The sequence below is a fragment of the Cryptomeria japonica genome, chromosome 8 (assembly GCF_030272615.1).
Source record: "Cryptomeria japonica chromosome 8, Sugi_1.0, whole genome shotgun sequence".
NCBI classification, from domain to species: domain Eukaryota; kingdom Viridiplantae; phylum Streptophyta; class Pinopsida; order Cupressales; family Cupressaceae; genus Cryptomeria; species Cryptomeria japonica.
The window spans coordinates 326,773,932-326,793,084 of NC_081412.1; positions in this window are offsets into that span (position 1 = coordinate 326,773,932).

The following is a 19,153-nucleotide window of genomic DNA, read 5'->3' on the forward strand; positions in this document are numbered from 1 at the left end:
CATATTTATATGGCCATCACAGGCCGTATTAGCAATTTAACATCTGCTACATGTTTGATGTCTCATGTTCAAAAAATAGAGTTCAAAATTAAATATTAATTCACACCATGACAAATTAAACATAGATAATAGCAGTGCCTAAAACCTACTAATCAAAAATAGAGAAATGCATAAATGTTAAAGCAAGGGAGAATTTGAGAATACAAATTTACTGGCTGAAGTTTTGCACTGTGCATCATAGATTCATAGGCTGGATTAGCAAAATAGCAATAGCGAGTGCTATTTTTTTCATATTCATAAAATAGATTCATATGCTGGATTAGCAAAATAGCAAACCAAAAAAAACATAAAACCTTGAAATTAAGAATAAAAGAAGAAAATTGTGCAATACATACTATGATTCTTAAGAATTCTGTGCTAGTTTTTGTAGGGTGCTCCACTCTTCGTCCGATGGAAGGTCAATATTCTGTAAACTATGGAAAGTCGACTCAACTTCATCAACATTCCATATTTATAAGATTTACTTGACATCACTATTTCATCCAATACCGTATTTAGAGATGAATTCCATAAAGCTTTTGGGAGTTGTTTCCTTTGGAAGCAAGTCTAAATCAGACTTCATTTTTATCTCCATGATTCTTTTGTAAGCTTCTTCTCCAATGAATTTATTTGATGTGTCAACAGGCTTAGGTAAACCAATTTTAATCAAATTATTTTTCATTTCTTGTAGCTTCACTATCTTTTTTCCACAACTATCCATAACTTCTGATGTTTCCCTTAGCTTCTGGCATTTTTGAATGATAGATGATGTCTTAACTGTGGCATCAATGCGGCTCTTAATTCCCTTGGATGCCAAGTAGCTGTCACTAGAACTGTATACTACTTTCAGAATCCTTTTTTCCATTTCCTCTTTTGAATAAACATGTGTGCTCTTCTCATAGTGCCCTTTGATTTCTATAAAAAATTGTCTCATACTTTCAGTCAATTGAAACCATTCACACAACTTCTCACTACTCTGCATTATTCACCACCAAATGTTTTCTTGTATATACTTCATTGTATTTTTCATATTATCTTTCAATCTATCCTCCAAAGTTTTTATTTTATCATTTGCATTGTGCAGGTCTTCTTTCATTTGTGCACATTTTTTTCTTTCTTCCTCTACTTCCTCTTGCAAATGTTTTTCTTTTTCCTTCCCATGAGCCAATAGGTCCTGTAACTTTCTCATTTCTGCGGCAGCAAACTCATAACTTTTGTATAATTTTTGAAAACTGGCTTTTTTCTCAACAATTTTTTTACTGCTTTTAGCCAGTTTTTTAGTCAGGTCCTTCAATTTTGTATCCTTCTTCTCCTGCTATGCAATTTCTACTGCAGAGCCCAAATTTTTAATCCTTTTCTGTAAATCATTGCACTTGCTATCTGCTGCTTTCCTCTTTGATTTTTTCATTTTCCAGGTCTGCCTGTAACTTTTCTATTGGTTTCTCCAGTTTATTTTTTTCTCTCTCCACCTTTAGCAGCGAAGTGTAGACCACTTCGTTAGTCCTTTTTGACACACTAAATTTGTCCACATTATGTACTTTGGAAAAATCCATTTGGAGGGTGCTAACTTGAAATTGAGAGGGATCTATCTGACTGTGTGGTGGAATTTTATCTTTAGATGTGTCCGGGGGCATAACAACCATGAACTCCATCATATCTTTCTGTGGGTCATATGTTGGAAATACCCTGTTCCTTGCAGGCCGTTCGTTTACAACTTCAGACACAGAATTCCTATGAAATTCTTTCTTTTTTTCTTTATTTGCTTTTGTTGTGTGTTCATATTTTTCATAGTAATCACGAAATTGAAAATCTGGGCTTGCTGAAGCAATTGAATGTTTGAAAGGTGACATAGGAATACCATAGGCTCCAGTTCCACTTATTCCTGTGGTTTTAACTAATGCTTGACCAGGATTACCAACAACAGTTCCTGATGTTGTCCCACTCCCACTGACACTTTCATGTGTAGTTTTCATAGTCTTTTGAGGTGTGTGATCTGAAGCTACAAATGATTGATTTGTAGTATCAATGGCACTTGATATAGGATTCTCAATAGTATGAGATTGAGTATCTACCTCTAGTGGCCTCTTGTGAGATATTTTGTTGTTGCCCTTGTCCAACACCAAGACAACTAGTATCAGTAGTAGACCCCATGCCAACCCCACTAATCACAATGACACTTGACTGAACAATAATAGGAATACTATCCCCAAATTCCCTGCCAGTGGTAGTGGCACTTGATTCACCACCAATGGAAATACCATGATGTGGTGGTGGTTGTGGATTTGAACCTGAAACAAATGAAGGTGGACCCTGAGGGTAATGAGTAGTACCTATTCATGATGAATCTGAAGAATCAATTCCAATGACTGGTTTATAAGGACCTTTTGATTTTGACTGTGATGGTAGTTATACCTGAAGTGGATACCAAATGCCATCTCCTTTGGCACCTAGACCACCACCTTGAAAACCCATTTTTTTCCACAAGTTTTGCCCCTTTGCTATATTTTTCTTTCATGGACTCATTGACTCCACCTGATATTTTTGGGGCTGTAGTAGTTGTTGGAGGGGGCTCAATGGCAACCTCATGCTCATCATCATCACCTTCAGTCCTGCCATGCTCCATATCCCACAATTTGCTAAACTTTTCATCCTCGTCGATGCTCTCAAATTCTGCACTTGTCTTTGGTTCATCAAGATTCCTCCTCATAGTCCAAAAATCATTTATTTTGGTTTGAGTGAAATAATTCTCTTTACATTCATGCAAAATTGATTTGGGAATAGATTTTTTAGATGGATTAGCAGATTTTAGGTAGAAATTGTAGGACCTCCTATTTTGGATGCCCTGGCCCTCCTCTGTTGTCCTCTCTGTGTGCATTTGCAACGCCATAATTTGTGATGAAATTTCTTCCGTTGAAATGTTATTGTCAGCTGCAATTTTCTCCATCTCTTTTTTAACCTCATCCCATGAGTCCTTGTTTCTAATATTTTCTAGCAATGGTTTACTTTCATGTTGACATAACGCTGAAGAGTTCCCATTTTTATTAAGCCTTGCTTGAACTACACCGATTGGATCATACTGCCAGAGACCCTCATCACCAAAGTTAAAAACCGTCAAGAAATCATGTGCCACAATGAATGCTTTTCTCTCAAATGTGAACCCTCCACATGAGAAAGGAAAGGAAGGAAATATGCTCTTCTTTTGCTGACCATGGAAGTATTTATTTATGCTCTCCAATTTCCGTACATACTCTAATGCAAATACCCTCTCTGTCACATGTATTGGAAGTCTGTATGGTTTTACTCCATACAGACTTCCAATAAAACCTTAACACAGTGAATTATTTCATTAAGAACTAGTCAGCCAATTCTATTTGACTTCCGAGTTGAATGCAATCTCTACAAGACACAGGGAACCTAGGCATTGGAGTGCTTGTAATTTCATTATACATTGGTGCCAAAAAGAAGTTTACAAAATGGTTGTAGTTCTTTCTATTATCATGCATCCTTATCTTTGGGGTCCAATCATATATTGGACACTCTGTTCTCTTCCTAGTCTTCTCATCAATCTTATATCTCACAATTTGAAGCTTGTTGGTCTCAAATATTGCACGATACATGGATAGAAGGAGATGGCACAAGTAGGATGAGAACCTAAATGTCTTACAGGAACCTTTTTTGATCATTAGTAATTGTTTTGCATGGATTTTACAATGTGCTCAATAAAATTATATCTTACTGGATGACCTGCACAATGGATATTATAAATCATTTCAAGAAGGCTTGCACCCACTTCCCTATCATTTTCCAATCCCAGGAAAAATGACAACAAGGAAATAGTATCCCCAACCCATGGAACACAAATTTTAGAATCATAAGGAGGCTTATGATTCTGATCCAACACAATACCAGTACCAATCTTTATTAGAGATTTGATAAATGAATCTTTGCGACTTGGATCAAGACTCTTATAATTCCTTGCCAGCTTTTCAAGGTCATTTGGACGTTTGAATTCTGGGCTTCAAATCCTAGGTTCAACAAATGAGCAAATTCTCCCTCGTTTATGGATATAATTTCCTCTTTTGTATTTTTATTGACGATTGCTTTTTTATTTTCATCATAATTTTTGGTGTAGACCATGACAAAATCAGGGCAAGGGAATACTTCAGGTTACACCATGCTTCCCAATCCAACATCCCACAATGCGATTTTATTTGTTTTTTGTTGTAACAGTAGGTTGAAAATAGTAAATTTTGCCCTGGATGCATCTGCCGCCTTACTAGACAATGTATATCTAATATCTATGATACACTTTTCACCATGGATAGCAAGGTCATAAATATCATGGTATTCATCAATGAAACCTAGTGTTTTAACTAGTTCGGTTAGGTACATTTTGTTTTTCACTTGGCTTCTTGTTGAACTACTGCTTCCCGTTTTCCCCATCACTATTATTGTTAATAATTCAAAATAATGCTAGATAAAAACCTGAAAATGCTAACCCTCAAATTGGACCACGGGATTACCAAAAGCAAAAAAGGCAGGATGTAGGTGTTCTAGATTTTACCCAAAAATTGGAATTTCTATTTCACTAGATTGCCGCAGACAGTCTTTGTTGTAGCTTGCATTCCTCAATCTAGTAGTTGTTTCTGAATCTCCCTCGATTTACAGGTTTGTCCAAGAAATGAAAGACGATTATGATTTACAAGTCTGTTATTTTGAAAACTCTAAAAAGTAGAAAAGTAAAACCTAAATGGCAAAATATCAAGAATCATGTTGTAATTTTATTAATTACTATTAATAACTATTCGATGCCAAAGGACAAAACATTCATTATTTCAGTTTAAATTCCAAGGACATTAAGAATCATGTTGTAATTTTATTAATTATTATTAATAACTATTTGATGCCGAAGGACAAAACATTCACTACTTCAATATAAATTCTGAGGACATTAAATGTAATACGTTCAATTCTGGGTGAAGTTCTCCCAAATGTGTTCACTTCCCACATTCGGGCTGAAATCCACCCTAAGTCGTTGATCTTTGCTCATCCAACGGACGAGGGACCAAGGTACCTGTTGTGACTTTACGGGTCGGTTTTTTAAGTCTGTTTAATAATTTTAAACTTCTATCCGAAAAAGTGCTTTATAGACTTACTTATATTTAATTAAATTTAAAACGTTTCAATTCCAGGCGAAGTTCTACCAAATGTGTTCACTTCCCACATTCGGGCCGAATTCCACCCTAAGTCGTTGATCTTTTCTCATCCAATGGACGATGGTACCTATTATCAGTTGTCGTGGGTCCCATGACTTCTGCCAGTTTTCAGGCACGTCACCATACTCGTGTCACTTTTCTGGGCAAAGTTCTCAGAAATCTGTTCACTTCTCACATTCGCCCCAAAATCCACCTTAAGTCGTTGATCTTTGTTAATCTGACGGTCGATGGTACCTGTTTTAAGATGTAGTCAGTCCCACAACTTTTGCCATTTTTCTGGCATGTTACCATAATCGTGTCACTTTTCAGGTTTGATTTTTAGTCTATTTAATCATTTTAAACCTCCGGTCCTCCGCCCGAAAAAAAGCTTTATAGACTTAATTATATTTAATTACATTTAAAATGTCCAATTCCGGGCGAAGTTCTCAGAAAGGTGTTCACTTCCCACTTTCGGGCCAAAATCCACCCTAGTCGTTGATCTTTGTTCATCCAATGGTCGATGGTACCTGTTTTAAGATGTAGTGGGTCCCACGACTTCTGCCATTTTTCTAGCACGTCACCATACTCATGTCACTTTTCCGGTTTGATTTTTAGTCTATTTAATCATTTTAAAACTCCACCTGAAAAAGAGATTTTTAGACTTAATTATATTTAATTAAATTTAAAATGTCCAATTCCGGGCGAAGTTCTCAAAAAGGTGTTCACTTCCCACATTCGGGCCGAAATCCACCCTAGCCGTTGATCTTTGTTCATCCAATGGTCGATGGTACCTGTTTTAAGATGAAGTGGGTCCCATGACTTCTACCATTTTTTCTGGCACGTCACCATACTCGTGTTACTTTTTGGGTCTGTTTTTAGAGTCTACTTAATCATTTTAAAATTCCGCCCGAAAAAGAGATTTATAGTCTATAGACTATAGACATTCACTTAATTCTATTTAATTAAATTTAAAATGTTCAATTCTGGGCAATAGTTTGAGATAACTATTAAATATAATGTTAATATTATTTGTAATTAAAGATGTGCAATAGTTTGAGATAACTATTAAATATAATGTTAATATTAGTTGTAAAAATTTTAAATTCAAAAATAGTATAAAACATGGAACTTAGTTTCTAGAATAAAACAAATAACTAAATAAAAATATAAATTTTGATATGCAATTTGAAAGGTAAAAGTTTAATATTAAAAAGAAAACATTCAATATTAAATCTAAAATATTAATTTAAAGTTTAACAAAATTCTTTGAAAATATGTTTACGATATATAATTTTCAAAAATAGTTTCAAAATATATATAAAATTTCAACATAAATTTAGTCTATTAATTTTAAAAAATGTGCAGCTGCAGTCCTCAACCTGTTAAGGCGAGCAAATTTGGAAAGTACAAATGCCAAGGTGGCAATTAATTGTTGCAAAAAGAGTTGTCTGCGACATGCCACACAAAAGGAGGAAGGGGAGGATGGCAGGAAATCTTTTTCCTGATCTCATGGCATTAATGTCTTATCGTGCACATTCATTACCCGACCTATAAGAGTTAAGACGGAGGTAGATTTTTTTACCTTTTGATCTGTGTACCACTTTTTGCTTTGAAGCAACTACAGAACAAATCTGTAGTTTGTAGAATCGTGCCTTCTGTAAGACATTTTTTGCAAGAAGTGATTTCGAAATTGCAGGTGACAATGGAGGCCAATTTCACACTTTGAACAGACAAGAAGTTGGTGCCCTTTTTGGGAAAAGTATTTGATAAACGAATGCAAGGACTGTTCATGTTTAAGGAGGAGAAGTTGTGTGCGGCAGCTCGACTAATGCTTGCGGAGGAGGTGGCACATATCAGTCACCAGTATCAAACTAACATGGAGGTTTACTCTTTGATTATGGCGTGGGCTTGTGAATTCGAACCGGAGGTGGAAAAGGTAAAACTCACATTGGTCAAATTGATTGATGGGGAGTTTTTGATTAACTTGGATTCAATCTTGGAGTGGGTGGTGCCGGGAGTTGGCATTCAAATTATGGAAGGGGACGACCTGGAGGAATTGCTTCCTTTTATTCATGGCCCAAAGGATGAAATCAAATACCAGTGCCGTGAACGAGCCCGAGTGGGGTGGGAAGTGATTAAACTCTTTGTTAAATTAATGAGGGTGGATGAAGTTCTGAATGCTTTGCATGTGGTGGCAAGGATGGAGGTTAGTAGGGCATTGAGATAAGATAGGGCTGAAGAAGGAAGGGCCATACAACTACTGGCAAGCTTGGAGGGCGACCTCGACTTCGGGTTCCTAAACTGCATTCCAAAAATGAAAGCTGAAGTAAAGAAAAGGGAAAGCCAAAGCATTGACCTCTAAGGAGGGAAGCGACTGGGAGGAGGTGACCCAGGGGGATAGTGAGACTGAGTGAGTGGCCTATCGGCAATGAACTAGTTTTTTTGTCTTCTTGCTATAAGCTGTGGACAAATTTTGTATCTTGAAACTTTTCAATTAATTGAATGAAAAAACCTTGACCGATAAACTTTTGTATCTGACAACTTTTGGAAATTTTGTATTTTGAATGACTATATAGTAATAGTATATATTTATAAAATTATAATCAACCATAATCAATGTACAAATAATTAATGGAACGAATTTTTATTTTATTTTTATAGCATTACATAAAAAGATCACGGTATTAAATTTATTTCCATTGTTTAACAAATAATTGAAATAACGTAGCTCATATACAAAAAGCATTTGAAAGAAATTAATAAATAAAAATGAAATAAAATTATAGAAAGCATTTTTATACAAAAAGCATTTGAAAGAAATTAATTAATAAAAATGAAATATAATTATAGAAAGCATTTTTATATCCATAAGACTAGAAGAGGCAAAGTGAAACAAACTGGAATGTGAAAAATTATCATTAATATTTATGCTTTTGAAATTTACAATTTTTCTGTCATAGACTTGAGTCCCCCAAAACTTAAAAGCCAAAATGAATGAGCCACTGGCACTCAGCCTGTTAGGGTTCAAGGACATAGTAAAAAAAAACTACAGGTAGTGGAATTGTTTACAATTTTGCCCTAAGAATCTGGCCCTCCTTCCATGTAGAATTATTCAGACAGCATAAGCTGAGAGAATTCTTCAAGCCACATGTAGTTTGGAAATTCATCCAGGAGGAACCATTTTCAGAGGAAGTCCCTGCCAATCCGCACCCATTTTCTGTGACGCATCAACTACTCCGCATTCAGGTTTAGGAGAAATGGTTGCCTGGCCACTAGAAGTGTTTGGTCAGAGAGGAGAAGCTTGGATAAATCACTCACCCAAGGGATCCCCACCCCTACTTCTGCAAGAATGACAAGAGTAATGTCATCTACAAGGAAGTATTCCTTAAAAACCTTCCTCAACAGCATCAGCATATCCACATTGTCTCCTCCCAAGTCCAGAAGAGACGCTAAGAAGCGGGACGTAAGGTCCATGTTAACACGGTACCTATTTTCGTTTCACAAAAATTATCTGCCTAGCACCATCCGCACAACTTCATTGGTGAATGACCCAACCTCCTTGCAGACCGATTGGAGGGTTGGGTCTTTAATGGAGCCTAGAAAGGCCCTCTGGTCCTCTACAGAAATGCTTCTCAAGCAGATGGGAGTGTCCATCTTGAGAAAATAGATTAACAAATTAAATAACCTGAGCAGTGAGCCTATAAACCTAAAATACCGTGAGCTCTGACGATTCATCTACCAAATGGCAAAGGCTAATTGAAGATGAAAGAAGCAGAGATCGTATATAAATTGTTGAAGCTCTTGATTGTAATAATTACTTCTTTAACAATATTAACTGCTATAAAATTTTTTAAATCTTTCGTATCTCTGCAAATCTTTACCATAAATGCATGAGTGTGCGAAATTGGAAACAACTATGAACTAGTACCAAATTGGCCAATATCACATTGGAAGTCGTGGGGACAGAGTGGATTGTCGTAAGTGAATAGAGGGAACGAAATTATCGATCATGATTCGTAACATTTGATACGTGTCTATTGAATCCAATTCCATTCCGAGCACTTTCTGGTGAGCTATGTTCTCTTCAGAAAATTGGGCCGAAATAAAACTTCAGCCATTGATATACGATCATCGAACGGTTTAAAATCATTAATAGATTTTAGGTATGTGTAACCCTTTACGTGTCAAAGAGGCCGCACTTATTGTTACATCGTGCAGAGTCCAGACTCAATGTATTATGTGATGTGATGTGCCTTGTCTATTAATGGCAATGAATTTATGAAATCGCCAATGAATTATATATTGTACCATAAATAAAAAAAATATTCGCCAAAACAAATTAAATAATTTTCAAGCGGTGGATAAAAATCGCCAATACATTTAAATAATTTTTCCTTCAGAGTAAAATTTTTTGCTCATACAATTATATATTTGTTCCTTTTAACAATAATTATTTGCCTCCCACAATAAATATTTTCCCCATAGAACAAGGTATTATTCGCCAGAAATTTATGGCATTTTCGTACCCTAGAAAAAAAATCGCCAATACAATATAAATTTTTCGTCATTTAAAAAAAAATTTCGCCATTGATATGAAAATTTCTCCCTGAAAATAATGTCTGATCCGCCAAGATTTTACACAGTTGCCCAGGGGGGGGGGGGTTTCTTAAAGTTATCCCTTCTTTGAAGATTCTTAATTTCTCAAGAGCTTCTTATTTTTCTTTTAAAAATGTAACCCACATCATTCTAGAGTAGTCATCAATAAGTAACACAAAATATCTATCACCTTGAAAAATTTTAGTTCTTGCCGGTCCATATAGATCAATATGAATAAGATCAAGAATTTCATTAGATTTATCATGTGAGCTTCTAAAATAAGTTCTGACTTTGTTACCCATTCAATTCTCTACATACCAGATTATGATGTTTGACAATCTTGGGAAAATCTTCGACAACCTGTGTTGAACTGATCTTTACTATGCAATCAAAATTTACATGACACATCCTATTATTCCATAACCAACTTTCAACAATCTGAGCAATCAAACAAGCTTTCTCATCGGAGTTCAAATGAAAAATGTTTCCTCTGGTTTGGGTTCCAGAAGCAATTTCCAATCCAGATCTATTGATGATCCTGCATTTTCCATCCTTGAATGGAAAATGAAATCTTCTATCCACCATCTGACCTACACTTAAAAGATTATGCTTCAAGCCTTCAACATAATAAATATTATCATTATTAGTCTTACCATCCAATGATATTGTTCATTTTCCTTTGATCCTACATGCCTTGTCTCCAAATCTGACTAGTCCACCATCAAATTCTTGTAGTGTTAGAAATTTTCTCTTGTCACCAATCATGTGATGTGAGCATCCACTGTCTATTACCCATTCATTCTTTTCTTTAATTTTAGTAGCTAAAGTATTCTCCTTAGTATGAGTTGCTTCAATGATAGGTTCTGAAGAATCATCCTTGATAGCAATAAAGACCCAATTTTTACTGGAGCTTCCATGCCAGTTCCACTTATAGGTTCATCATCATCATCATCATCATCATCATCATCATCATCATCATCAGTAATACTAAAATCATCATCACCAACATAATAGCATGATTTATCCTTATTCCTTCTAAATCTAGGTTTGTTCTAATATTTCGGATTAGGCTTATAACTCTTCACAAATCTTTCATGATTCCTAGCAACTCTTTTAGGGCATCTAGAAGCAAAATGACCAATTTTATTGCATGAAAAACATTTAAAAGGTATTTTTCCTTCATACTTACTTCTAGCCGGTCCTTTAGGAATTCTTCTAGCAATCAGGGCTTCCAACTCTTCAAGCTCTCTATCTTCTCTTTTAATGTCCTCCAAATATTTAACATACAATTCCTTCCAATCTATCTTTTGCTTACTGGAGGCAGATGCTTTAAATGTAGTTTCAATTTTAGTAGCACTCTGATCTCCAAGTTCCTCAAGTTAAAAAGAAGTCAATTTCCCAAGTAATGTATCTCTCGTAATAGGGGTACTTGAAATTATCTGGAGTTCATTAATTGCACTATCCTTCATCTTGTAAGCCAGAGGTAGAACTCTTAGAATTTTTGACACAACCTCATCCTCACTAATCGATCCACCAAAGAATTTGATTCCCATGACAATTTCATTTACTCTATCCATGAAAGAAGTAATCTTCTCATCTTCTTCCATCTTCAAAGTTTCATATCTTACCCAAACACCTTCAAGTTTTGCAATTTTTACTGCTTGGTTGCCTTCATAAAGATTTTCAATCTTTCTCCAGATCTGCTTTGCATTCTCCAACTCTAAGACATTCAATAGCTTTTCATTAAATAGGGTGTTCGATAATGCTTCTTTTTCTCTAACAACATTTTCATCTCTCTCCTGTTCATCAATAGGTGTCGGCGTTCTAGAATTAGGATCATGAGGTATATACCCTTTCTCCACTATCTCCCAAACTTTAGCTCCAAGACATCTCAGATGAATCTTTATTCGCTCCTTCCATATTTTGTACTTTGTACCATCAAATCTGGGACTCTTCTTCTAGTAGGGGTTGAATGCATAACTAGATGTAGTTGCCATCAGATCTCCTCAAGCAGTTAAGATTTTGCAGAGAGGACCTTGCTCTGATACCAATTGCTAGACATATCTGATACTAGGAGTAAAGTGAGAGGGGGAGTGAATCAGTCTACTATCATAAATCAGAACTATTGCATATCAAAACCTTTAAACCAAAGCACAAAGAAACCAACACAATGAAATATAAAACATGAAAGCACAGTATGCACAACACCAATATTTTTGACGTGGAAAACCTGGTAAAGGGAAAAACCATGATAGAAAACCCTACCCACAATCACATAATACTTATGCAACACAATATGAAATAATTATAATGGAGATTGCACTTGCAATCAGGCCAACAACCTAGAGCTCACTGCTCATCATAAAAAGAGAAGTCTCACTAACTTACAAAATCATCAGACTACAATCCAGAAAGAATGAAATGTGAAAGTAGCATCTCCTAATGCTTGATATAGTTCTGGTTAAGCATAAATGTCTGCCTTGCAACACCAAAAACCTTCTGATCCCTTCACTAAAAGATATGACTATATTTGCACATAAACCTTTCTCTCATAATGCAGACATAACCATTGATACCACATATGACAAATTACATGAATAAGTCACCTATAAATAAAGATCATTAACCTTATGAAAAGGTCGGCTAAACCCTAAACCCAAAAACCATAATTACAAAAATTACATCACACGGTACCACCAGACCAATATTATGATTTACATTACATAGCATGGACCCAATTAAAATAACCAAATAATCATATCTGCCGGAAATTCCGTTAAGACCAAAATCTAGCATGTTTCACCAACCGATAGAAACCCTCAGTGTAATAACACAGAAAGTCTAACTAGATCAAAATAGGACCACCATAAAAACATGCCAGCCAATGCAAAGTCACCAAACACTCAAGACACAATCAAGAAGAACCTTTAACATGATAGAAACCGATTCCATAAGATGAACCAAAATCATCTGATCAAAACATCAAATATCGCTAACCGGTACTAAGAAATATCCATCGGGAACATAAGCGATAGTTACCAAAGCACCAAAACATGAGCCAATAGAATATGGAAATAATATAATCATCTTGAATAAGAATCCAAAACTGCATCCAAGGATTTGATCATACCAGATCAGAATTGAAGCCCAAACCAAGATAAACACCACGTCTAATCGGGATAGCAGAACCATATCCAATCGGGATACAGTATTGACATGAATGACAAATCTTAACCAAATCTAGCATATGCCAACAAGAAAATGGTGTCTCAACCTTGAATTTACATGAGGTTACTGTTGGGCACGAAATGGTGTGAAATTCTCCCTGAAGCTTCTAGTTGGCTAGATAAGTATTCCTATAAAGTTACGTTGCAAGATCACAACTAGTTTTGAAATTAAATTTTTGGTTTTGGAGGGGTCTAATGAAAGGTTTAAATTTGGTTATGAGGACTTTAGAGGCCCCTAAATTCCTTAAAAAGTGGGCGTAAATGATGTAGTGGTTTACGAGGCAATAAAGTACTTTGCAATCTTTTCGACGCTTCAAACGGTTCGTCAATAGGACACACGGGTCTCAAGTTATGGCCTTTGAAAGTTTGTACTCCTGAAATAGAAAATATTAAATACATCAGACACATAAATGAGCTATAAAAATGGAGGGACATGTCATAGGGCATCTAGAAGGGAGATAAGGTCGGCTACACCTTATTGGGTGGTTTTAGCCCATGATTGTATAATACCGTTTGAAGTTTTCTTGTTTTGTATCTCCTATATATGAGTTGCATGATAGAGGTTGTGCGTAAGTTCTTATAGCTATTGAGTTACCTCTAAATCTCTGATTAGTGGTTTGGATCTTATTCATTATGATGTGTTTGGTCTTGAGATGTTCCTTCGATTGGAAAATCCACATATTATGTTCCATTTATTGATGATTTTAGTAGGACATGGGTATATTTTCTAAAGAGTAAATCTGAAGTTTTCAGTGGATTTAAAGAATTTAAAGCAATGGTTGAGTTGCAGACTGGAAAGAAAATTAAAAGTTTGAGGACTAATAATGGCGGTGAATTTTGCTCTAATGATTTTGATAGATTTTGTAAAGACTGGCATTAATAAATAGAAGACAACTCCGTATTCTGATTCACAATAGAATGGAGTTGTAGAAAGAATGAACAAGACACTGATGGAGAAGGCTAGGAGTATGCTGAGTGGTGCTGGTCTAGAACAAAAGTTTTGGGCTGAAGCTATTGCCACTACTTGCTACCTGATTAACAGGTCTCCTACATCATCCCTTATTGATAAAATGCCTATGGAAGCATGGTCGAGTCACAAGCCTTCATTGAGACATCTTAGAATTTTTTAGGTGGTAGGCATATGCACATGTGCCAAAGGAGAAGTGAACAAAGTTGGAGAATAAGGATGTGAAATGTATCTTCATCGGGTATAGTTATGGTGTGAAAGGATACAAGATTTGGGACCCTATTTCATAAAAGATAATTCATAGTAGAAGTGTTATTTTTAGAGAAATTAAGTCTCCTTCTGTTACATTGTAGCCAGTACAGACTAAAAAGGAAGATGTGATTCAATTTCCTTCTACACCTGAAATAGTGTAATCAAGACCCCTAGATAGGCAAGAAGTTGAGGAGAGCTCGTCTAGCTCTAAATCTTCTAAAGAGGAGGAAGAATCTCCAACTCAGCTTGTTCGAAGGTCTACAAGACATACACCACCTGAAAGGTATTCACCTGATGATTGGAGATGTATTTTTTCTTTTAATACTAATGTCGATGAACCAAAATTTGTAGAAGAGGAATTAGGTATGAATGATGCAGAATCCTGGAAGATTGCTATGAAAGAAGAAATGAAATCTTTGAAAAAGAATGATACATGGGATCTTGTACCATTGCCTAAAGGACGAAAGCCTATTGGTTGCAAATGGGTGTTCAAGAATACGATTGGTTCAGATGGAAGCATTGAGAAGTATAAAGAAAGGTTGATTGCAAAAGGCTACTCTCAGGTTGAGGGTGTTGATTATGGTGAGATATTTTCTCCTGTTGCCAAAATGACATCCATTAGATTTTTGCTTTATATTTCTTCTGCTTATGATTTAGAGGTTGAGAAAATTGATGTGAAAACTTCTTTCCTTCATGGTGATTTGGAGGAGGATATTTAATGACACAACTAGAGCACTATGTGGTAAAAGGTAAAAGTAATTTGGTCTATAAATTAAAGAAATCCCTTTATGGCCTCAAATAGAGTCCTAGGATGTTGTACCAGAAATTTGACACATATGTGTTGAGTTTGGGATTTGAGCATTCTAAATCAGATCACTGTGTTTATTATAAAATTGATGGTGATCATTTCCTGTACATTGCATTATATGTTGATGATATGTTATTCATTGGTAAAGGGAAAGTTATGATTTTAGAACTAAAGTCTCAACTCGCTGCTAAATTTGAAATGAAAGATCTTGATGTAGTGAAACACATTCTTGGGATGGAAATTAGAAGAGATAGAGTGAACAGAAAGCTATGGCTAGGCCAAAGTAAGTATGTGAATTTAGTGTTACAGAGGTTCAACACGCATGATTGTAGACCATTGTGTGTTCCTCTTACAGTTGGAATGAAATTATCTTCTACACATTGTCCTACATCCCCATCGAAGATGGAACACATGAGCATAGTGCCTTACCAAAGTGTAGTTGGAAGTTTGATGTATGCTATGGTCTATACTAGACTAGACATTGCCCAAGTAGTGAGAGTTTTGTCCAGATATATGTCTAATCCTGGTAGAGTTACTTGGGATGCGGTCAAAAGAGTCTTCAGATATTTGAAGGGCACCTTAGAGTATTCTTTGTATTATCATGGTAATTCAGTTGGAGATGTGATTTCCCTTGATATTCATGGTTATGTGGATTCAGACTGAGCAGGTGATATTGATAGCAGAAGATCCACTAGTTCTTATGTGTTTACTTTATTTGGTGGTACAATTAGTTGGATGAGTAAGCGATAGGCTATGGTTGCTTTGTCCACCACTAAAGCAGAGTATATGACATCTAATCATGCTTGTAAAGAGACCATTTGGCTTAAGAGACTGTGTTCAAACATTGGAATAAAACAAGGAGCCGTGATAGTTTATTGTGATAGTCAGAGTGCAATCTATCTAGCTAAGAACTCGACATTTCATGCCCAAACCAAGCACATTGATGTTCAGTATCATTTTGTAAGAGATATGGTCAAAGATGGCAGGGTGAAGCTAGTTAAGGTAGAAAGTTTGATGAATGTTGCAAATTCTTTAACTAAGGTTGTGAGCACAAAGAATTTAAGATGGTTCTTGGAGTCTATGGGCCTCATGGCCCCTAGCAATTGATTTATTGTGTTGGTACTCCCTTTGTTCTTGCAAGGTGTTCGAAAAGTGGGAGATTTGTTGGGAAAATACTGTCTCAACCTTGCATTTACATGAGGTTACTATTTATATTAAGTTTTAATTTGGGCATGAAATGGTGTGAAATTATCCCTGAAGCTTCTCGTTGGCTAGATAAGTATTCCTGTAAAGTTACGTTGCAAGATCACAGCTAGTTTTGAAGATATTAAATTTTTGGTTTTGGAGGGGTCCAATGAAAGGTTTAAATTTGATTTTGAGGACTTTAGAGGCCCCAAAATGCCCTAAAAAGTGGGCGTAAATGATGAAGCAGTTTATGAGGCAATAACACACTTTGCGATCTTTTCGGTGCTTCAAACAGTTCATCAATAGGACACAGGGTTCTCAAGTTATGGCCTCTAAAAGTTTGTACTCCTGAAATAGGAAATATAAAACACATAGGACACATAAATGAGTTGTAAAAAGGGAGGGACATGTCATAGGGCATCTAGAAGGGAGACAAGATCGGCTATACCTTATTGGGTGGTTTTAGCCCATGGTTTTGTAATACCATTTGATGTTTTCTTATTTTGTATCTCCTATATATGAGGTGCGTGAGATATAGGCTGTGTGTAAGGGTCTTATAGCTATTGAGTTACCTCCGAATCTCTAATTAGTGGTACTCTTGCGAAGAGCTTGCTCTGCAAGTATATTTTAATCTACTTTGATTGTGGAATAATATATTGAGCGACTTTTGGAGTGTGGGGGTTTTCTCCTGAAAGGGTTTTCCCCATGTAAATTACTGTGTTATAGTTTGAATTTAATTATATCTATTTCTATTTTCTTTAACTATTGTGATGATCTGTAAAAGGTTTTGCATTACCCTCCTCTCAAGGTTAGTGTAGGAAGTTGTTTTTCTACTTAACTTCTTGAAAAATGCCCACCCTTTCCATATTAGGCAATAAGAGGTATATATGCAATGATCATACGATGGAAGGTAGGATGGGCTACAAAAATTGATAGTATGCCTATCTATCCTTTGCCCACACTAGGTAAAAAAATAGAAACAAAAGACACCAATAGGGGCTATGCAGTCCTAGGCATGTGAAGAGGTCTACCTAGAGGAATAGGTCTATCTTTAGTTCCCAATGAAGAGGGGAAGAAGATACTATTGGAAATATGCTGGATTTGGTTAAGTGTTGTCATTGATGTCAACACTGTATCCTGGTTGGACGATATCCCAGTCGGACCTATCCCAGTTAGTCTTGGTGATCATCTTGGTTTTGGATATGATTATAATCCGATATGATCAGATCTATGGAATTGATTTTGGATTCTTATTCTTGATGGTTATATGCTTGCCATATTCTGCTGGTTCATGTTTTGATGCTCCGATAACTATCTCTTATGTTCCTGGTTGGTATTTCCTGGTACTGGTTAGCTTTACATGTAAGTGATATTTGATGTTTTGGTCAGACAATTTTGGTCTGGATTATGGGAACAATTTCTATCATGCTGAAGTTACTTCTTGATCATATTTTGAGTGTTTAGTGACTTTGCATTGGCTGGCATGCTGTTATGGTGGTCCTATTTGGATCTGGTTAGACTTTCTATGTTACTTCACTAAGGGTTTCTACCAAGTGGTGAAGAGTGTTGGATTTTGGTCTTAACGAAATTTTTGGCAGATAGAATTGTTTGGATATTTGAATTAGGTCCATACTATGTAATGTAAATCATAATATTGGTCCGGTGATATCGTGTAATGCAATTTTTGTTATTATGGGTTTTTGGGTTTAGGGTTTAGTCGACCTTAAGATAAGGTTGATGATCTATATTTATATGTGACTTATTAATGTAATTGTGATATGGATGGTTTGTGGGATCGATGGTTATATCTACATTATGGGAGGAAGGTTTATGTGCGAAAAAGTGATATAGCATTCAACATAAGGTTTTTGGTATTGCAGGGCATACATATGTGCTTAACCAGAACTGTATCAAGCATTAGGAGATGCTACTTTCATAGTTCATTCTTTTTAGATTGTAGTCCAATGTTTTGTAAGTCAGTGAGACTTCTCTTTTGTGATGAGCAGTGAGCTCTAGGTGGTTGGCCTAATTGCAAGTGCAATCCCCATTGTAATTATTTCACATACTACTACAAAAGTATTATCTGATTGTGGGTAGGGTTTTCCAATGTGGTTTTTCTCTTTACTGGGTTTTCCACGTCAAAATATTAGGGTTGTGTGTACTGTGCTTTCACATTTTATCCTCATTGTGTTGGTTTATTTGTGTTCTGGTTTAATGGTTTTTGGTATGCAATAGTTCTAATTTTTGATAGTAAACTATTTCACCCCCCCTCTCAGTTTACTCCCAGTATCAGATATATCTAACAATTGGTATTAGAGAATTGGTCCTCTCTACAGAAGCTTAACCGCTTGAGGAGATCGGTTGGCAACTGCATCTAGTTCTACATTCAACCCCTACCGAAAGGAGAGTCCTAGATTTGATGGTACAAACTACAAAATATGAAAGGAACGAATGAAGATTAATCTGTGATGTCTTGGAGTTGAATTTTGGGAGATAGTGGAGAAAGGGTATATACCTCATGATCCTAATTCTAGAAAATCGACACCTATTGATGAACAGAAGAGAGCTGAAAATGATGGTAGAGAAAAAGAAGAATTGTTAAGCAACCTATCTGATGAAAAGCTATTGAATGTCATAGAGTTGGAGAATGAAAAGCTGATCTGGACAAAGCTTGAAACTCTTTATGAAGGCGACCAAGGAGTAAATATTGCAAAACGTGAAGGTTTCTGGGTGAGATATGAAACTTTGAAGATGGAAGAAGATGAGAAGATAAGTTCTTTAATGGATAGAGTAAATGAGATTGTTATGGGAATTAAATGTTGTGACAAGTTATTTAGTGAGGATGACATTATGTGAAAGGTTCTGAGAGTTCTACCTCCGAGTT